Genomic DNA, 7,351 nt, shown 5'->3' with positions numbered 1-7,351 from the left:
GATTGCCCAGAACCTAGAAAACCTAAGAATTAAGCTAAAACAACCCGTGTCACCTGGAGGGTGTTCATCACCGTCGGACCCTTCAACAATAATGATGAAGGATTGACCCCAACCAAGGATGAAGGCACATGCTTAAGAAGACTAAGCATGTTTAGAAAGGAAGTTCACTAATCCTTCATCCCTTTCATTTATGTTTGTTATTTTTGATTCCCTAAGTTGACTTAGTTGAATCAACTTTAGTTGACTTGTTGACCTTTGACTAGGTTTGACTTGTTGACTATAGTTGACTTGACTTAAGCCAACATGCTAATCTATGTTTATTTGCTTTGTAGGTTAATTAGGAGTAAGAAAGCAATGCTAGGTGGCGCATGGTGATTGGGGAGCATAAATGATGTGGAGGAGAGAGTAAAGCAAAGGCATAAAGCATAAAGTAAAAGGCATGAAGCAAGTGTACCTATGTACCTTTGGTCTCCTTTCTTTTTAGCACACTTTGGCCACTTTTTGGAGACATATGAGACACATTCTTTTTCTCTTTTTGTGTAGAACGAAATTAGCCTTGCACACACCATAGTTGGCCCTTTTGTATCTCATTTTTGTAACCTTATTTGACCTAGTTTCTAGAAGCTAGGGTTAGGTTTTTGTAGAGACATCCTTAGGTATCTTTTATTTGCTTAGAGGCCCCTAAACTCTTCTATATAAGGGGTGCTCCTAGACATGTAAAAGGGTTGATCATTTTGTTTCTAAACTATTGTGTTTCAACCTTTAAATTTTCGTGAGCTCTCCTTCCTAGAAGTGAACTCACCTTTGCCTTATCTTGCTTGCAAGTGGCGGCACCATCACTCATCTCTAGGGCTTGGTTGGCTTAGATCCCCCCCTATGAGTGGCGTGCTTCTTCCATTCTTCATCTTCTATGCTTTCCATTTTTATTGTTTCTTCTTTCATTTTCCTCTTTAGTGTTGTTATTGCCGTGTGTGTTTAAGCTTGAATCCAACTCTCTTCTTCCTTTCATGAGCTTGAGAAATGAACCTTCACATCTAGATAGCATGCTATCTTAATGTCCAGTGAGAATTTTCAAAAAGCTTTCTTAAACAAACTTCACCATATTCATAACTCTAAAGGGGAACAAGATAATCCTTCATCATTTGGTATCTAGAGCCTAGGTTATCTTGAATATGGTGTTTTTCATGTTCTAACCTTGTCTTGTGTAGCTATCTTTGAATGGTCCACATAAAAACAATGTTGGCAGAAACTGTTCACGATTTTAAAAGATTAAATTGCACCTGCTCAGTGGTCCAAAAATTACTTTCTTGATGTCAAAAGAAAGCTCTGTGAGTCTAGTTTCTAACAAAAAAAGAACCAATGCATTTGGAGTTCTGTGGAGAGAGTTATGATCAAATGAGTGAGCAAAGGTCAGAGCTGCCGAGAATACGAAAAATAACGTTTTCAGGTTATGTTGTGGCAATTTTGGCTTCGGTTTTGCACCTCTTTAAGCTCCTAAATGTGGTTGGATAACATGTCTTTGGATGCTTAGTCTTTGAGCCTCAAATCCATGAGTTTAAATGCATGATAGCTACATGTTTGTGTCTTTGTGTATGTCATGTTGAGTCTTTACATGTGTCTAACTTTTGCTTGAGTCATATGTCATATGCTTCTTTGAGTTTTCTTATTCTTGTTTCTAAGTATTTGAGCTATTGCATGAGATCTATGCCTTTTGTTGTAGCATGCTCCTTGAAATTGATTTTGACCTAATTTTTAAGGAACTAAGTGTTCAAGACACCCTAAAATATCCTTCTCATCATCTTAAGTACCTAGTTTGGAAAAGAAAAATTATTTTCATGACCAAAAACAGTTTGGCCAAGAGCTAATGTGTTGCTTGGTGAATTCATTTGGCCATTTTTACTAGGTGTTATGCTACCAAATTTTATACTTGGATTTTGGGTGATATTGGCAAATTAGTTCCATACTTTAACTTGGTTATGATCTTTCTTGGTATATGCATAATTTGAGGTATAATCTTGGCTTGTTCAAATGCTTTCCATAGAGTCTTTAAAAGTTTTTTTCATTGCTTTAGTCTTGTTCAAGTTTTGTCTTTAAAACAAAATTTCCTTAGAAGTTAAACTTTCTTGTTTTTGTGTTTTTCTTGCTTGTCACTAGGTGTTCTTTGTTGTGTCATAGTAGTTTTCTTTTCTTGAAACTCTTGGGATATTGTGGCCGAATCACTTGTCTTGCATTTGAAAGGTTTTGAACAAGTTTTTAAAAGTGTTTGCTTCACTCCTTTGATGGATTTTGAGTGCTAGCCTTGCCTTGTTACTTTGGGAGTGTGATCTAAACACTTGGGTTGCATTTTGGGTTGGATTTGGTCTCGATTTTCATGTTGTCTAACCCCTAATCCATTTATTTTGTCTCGGATTTAAGTGTTTTTGTTGTAAGAATCATGGCAAGTTCATCAAATGCATCTACACCAAACAAAAACAATACATTGATGAGATTGCTTCGGGATTTGGAGTTGTTTAGGAAGGAGGCCTTTGAACAATTGAGAAAGGACAAGGAGCAAAGTAACCTAAGAATCCAAGAGCACATTCAAAGGCTTGAAGCTAAGGAGCAAGAAAGAGAGGCTAGGAAAAGAGGGCATTCTAGGCACAAACCATCACAAGATAAGCAAACTCCAAAGATTCCTAAGTTCAAAGGAGAAAATGACCCAAACATCTACATTGAATGGGAACAAAAAGTGGACCAAATTTTTACCATTCATGTAGTTAGTCATCAAAAGCAAGTAGATTTGGTAGTCTTAGAGTTTGAGGATTATGCCATGACTTGGTGGCATCAATTATGTATGGACAATATTAACCAAGAGTCACTCGCGACTTCTTGGAGGGACCTTAAAAATTTGATGCGCGCTAGATTTGTTCCTTCCTACTATAGGAGGGAGACTCTTTTGAAGCTCCAAAGGCTTCAACAAGGGTCCATGTGTGTGGATGAATATTACAAGTTAATGGAGTCCATGCTTCTAAAAGTAGGACTCCAATTTGAAAGTGAAGAGGAAAAGGTAGCTAGATTTGTGAGTGGGTTAAGGAGGGACATACAAGATTTAGTAGAGTTATATGAGTACTCCTCTCTTGACAAAGTTTTACATTTGGCCATCAAAGTTGAAACTCAATTGCAAAAGAAAAAAGAGGCCAAGAGGAGTGGTTCATACAATGACTACTATTCTAGTACTCGGAAAGATAAAGAAAGAAAACATGATAAATCACCACTCAAGAGTTCCAAAGACCCACCTCCTAGGACTAATTCGTCTAGGCCTTCTAATGAAACTCCTAATTCTTCTCAAGGTACAAGGACAAGTTCTATAAAATGTTTTAAGTGTTTGGGATATGGGCACATAGCTTCAAATTGTCCCACCAAAAGAACCATGGCCTTAAACCTTAAAAAAGAAGTAGAGAGTGAACATTCTTTTCCCCCTTCCCCCAAAAGTACTTCTTCCCACACTTCTTCAAGTGAAAGGATTAAACCCCTTGAAGGTGGATTGTTAATGATAAGGCACCAACTAAGACAAGTTTCCAAGGAACTTGACCCTTCTCAAAGACAAAACCTTTTTCATTCAAGGTGTCATATCAAAGACAAACTATGTCCCCTCCTCATAGATAATGGAAGTTGTGTAAATGTTGCTAGCACAAGGGTTGTGGACAAGCTTGACTTGAAAACTATCCCTCATGCCAAGCCCTACAAGCTATCATGGCTTAAGAAAGAAGACATTAAAGTAACTCAACAAGTCCTCATTAACTTTTCAATTGGAAATTTTAAAGATGAGGTGTTATGTGATGTTGTGCCTATGGAAGAAACTCATATTTTGTTAGGTAGGCCATGGCAATTTGATAGAAAAGTCTTTTATGATGGCCATGCTAACACCTATGCTTTCTCCTTCCAAGGTAAGAAGTTCACACTCCTACCTCTCTCACCCAATCAAGCAAATGAGGACCAAACTAAAGTGAAAGATAAGAGAAAAGATGAAAAAGAAAAAGAGCAAGTTACCTCCAAAGTGTTACTTGCCTCTAAAAAAATATTTTCAAAGCAAGATGGACATCACCATTCTTTCTTCTCTTGCAAGGCTCAAAAGGAAGACCCAATGCGCAAGCATGAGAAGAATAGTGGTCTAGAAAAGAGGGATGGCCTAACCAAAGCTAGGGGTAGTACACTTAGAAAAGATGGAACAAGAGCTCATAAAAGGGAGGCGCAAAAACTCCCCCAAATCAAGTCAAGCTCCATCTACAAAGGCTTAAAGAATTTGTGGTCAAATTCTCTCCAAGAAGGGGAGGATGATGAAGGATTGACCCCAACCAAGGATGAAGGCACATGCTTAAGAAGACTAAGCATGTTTAGAAAGGAAGTTCACTAATCCTTCATCCCTTTCATTTATGTTTGTTATTTTTGATTCCCTAAGTTGACTTAGTTGAAATAACTTTAGTTGACTTGTTGACCTTTGACTAGGTTTGACTTGTTGACTATAGTTGACTTGACTTAAGCCAACATGCTAATCTATGTTTATTTGCTTTGTAGGTTAATTAGGAGTAAGAAAGCAATGCTAGGTGGCGCATGGTGATTGGAGAGCATAAATGATGTGGAGGAGAGAGTAAAGCAAAGGCATAAAACATAAAGTAAAAGGCATGAAGCAAGTGTACCTATGTACCTTTGGTCTCCTTTCTTTTTAGCACACTTTGGCCACTTTTTGGAGACATATGAGACACATTCTTTGTCTCCTTTTGTGTAGAACGAAATTAGCCTTGCACACACCATAGTTGGCCCTTTTGTATCTCATTTTTGTAACCTTATTTGACCTAGTTTCTAGAAGCTAGGGTTAGGTTTTTGTAGAGACATCCTTAGGTATCTTTTATTTGCTTAGAGGCCCCTAAACTCTTCTATATAAGGGGTGCTCCTAGACATGTAAAAGGGTTGATCATTTTGTTTCTAAACTATTGTGTTTCAACCTTTAAATTTTCGTGAGCTCTCCTTCCTAGAAGTGAACTCACCTTTGCCTTATCTTGCTTGCAAGTGGCGGCACCATCACTCATCTCTAGGGCTTGGTTGGCTTAGATCCCCCCCTATGAGTGGCATGCTTATTCCATTCTTCATCTTCTATGCTTTCCATTTTTATTGTTTCTTCTTTCATTTTGCTCTTTAGTGTTGTTATTGCCGTGTGTGTTTAAGCTTGAATCCAACTCTCTTCTTCCTTTCATGAGCTTGAGAAATGAACCTTCACATCTAGATAGCATGCTATCTTAATGTCCAGTAGGAATTTTCAAAAAGCTTTCTTAAACAAACTTCACCATATTCATAACTCTAAAGGGGAACAAGATAATCCTTCATTTACGTAGCGACTGGGTTGAACAGCAAGCGTCGCCTGGTGGTTCAGTTCGTGCCGCCAGGCAGTTCCTCTCGGGAACCCAGAAATGTACAGGAAAATGGTATGAGTTGCCTGGCGGCTTTGAAGGTTCACTAGGCGATTTCTAGAAAATTTCCATAAATATGCAATTTTGTAGAATTACCACAATTCATGCTTTTATTTGCTCAATCATCAATAAAAATAAAGGCACGAAATATACTGACGGAGTCCAGCTCCCCTAACCTGGTTTCCTTGCTTAAAAGACAATGCTAGAGCTCCTTCCTTGATCACCAATGGTTTCTCTTAGCTCTCCCACGGTCCACCCTTCTACTCTCTCTCAAATGGTCTTTTAATGGTGTCTTAATGGTAGGTTAATGTCCCAAAACGAAAATCGGTCAACCCCTCTTGGCTGCTCCAGCTAGGGTTCCTATGCCCTTTCACATTCATGTCAAAGAAAATTTTGGCAAAACGAAAGTTTAATTTATTTCTTACCAAGGTTTGAACCCATAACCATGCCAATATCAAATCAATGCACAACCATTTAACCAATTCATGTTTCATGATAATTCTTAAAATTCTAAGATTATATTATCACTCAACATGATCAAGCATATTATTAAAATATTAATCAATTAAAAAACACATAAATGGCATACATAAGACTTGAACCCAAGTCCTCTCACACAATCAAGTACTCCCAACCATTTGAGCTAGCACTTTTTTACCTCATATCAATCAATAATGAATTCCATAAAGGCTCCCACTAACCACATTTATTAATTAATTATTTTTTTAATTAATTAAATTTAGCATATCTTACATCACGCCTCATACGTTGCCTGACGGCTCATGAACACTGCCAAACGATTTTTGGATAGAAACCCAAAAACGTGATTTTTTAGCGAAAATGAAAGGGAAAGAGCATTCATGCATTTGACACACCACACAATACTTTATTCACGAAACAAAGACATAAGTGCAACTCCCTTTACCTATAATTCATGTTCCGAAAGATTTTCTAGAGTTCTTCTTCCACATGCAATTAGCCATGCTTCAATACCCTTCCTAGCCCCTTCAGAATTTTCCCTTTTGGTGCTCTAAACTCAGTCCTTTCAAGCCACCATTGAATCCCTTTGTTAAGTCACTAAAACTACCCCTCTAATGTTCATTTTTCAGTTTAATAAAACCCATTAAAATAAAAAACGAAAATTAGTAAAATAACTAATGGTCATTCAAGTGTCATTATCATGGTGGTTTCTCTGCCCCTATAACTTCTCTCTAAGACATCTAGGGTTTTTTAAGCATCTCCAAAGTGGCCAAAATAATCTAAATATAAAAAGGAATATTTCACGCTCGTCAAAGTTCAAACTCTCATCCATACAATTACCAACCATGTGCACAAACCAACAAGCTATCACATGTTTCTTGGCATCACATGCACACATAGCTTTATAATTTCATATAACACAACCATGCATGCATCCAATACAATTAAATCATCACATTAATGGCATACATAAGATTCAAACCCAAGACCTCTCAACAACACCCATCACACTCAACCACTTGAGCTACCATTACTCATTGCCATTACACTCTCACTAGTGCAGATTTGACATTTTACTTCGTCTTATAGGCCTCGGTTACCCTTATAGGCCTCGGTTATAGCGGAACCGAAGCCTATAAGGAGGCGGTGACATTTTTGCAATTTCGTTCAACTATATTGCCTCAAGTCTCTGAAAACTGGTGCAGTAAAGGGACTTTAGGGCTCGGTTACAAAATTTCAAAATTTCTACCAGCGTCAGCATTTTTGGCCTCGGGTGTTTAGGGACCGAAGCAGTAAATGGACTTTAGGCCTCGATTATTAATTGAACTGAGGCCATAAAGCCTGTTAAATTCCCAAATCACGAAACCCTTTCACTATTCATCGTCTTCTCAAAACTCTCTGTGCAAAACCCATCTCCGCTCTCTCTG

The sequence above is a fragment of the Vigna unguiculata genome, chromosome 9, assembly GCF_004118075.2.
Source record: "Vigna unguiculata cultivar IT97K-499-35 chromosome 9, ASM411807v1, whole genome shotgun sequence".
In the NCBI taxonomy this organism is placed as follows: domain Eukaryota; kingdom Viridiplantae; phylum Streptophyta; class Magnoliopsida; order Fabales; family Fabaceae; genus Vigna; species Vigna unguiculata.
Note: the sequence above shows the minus strand (reverse complement) of the source record.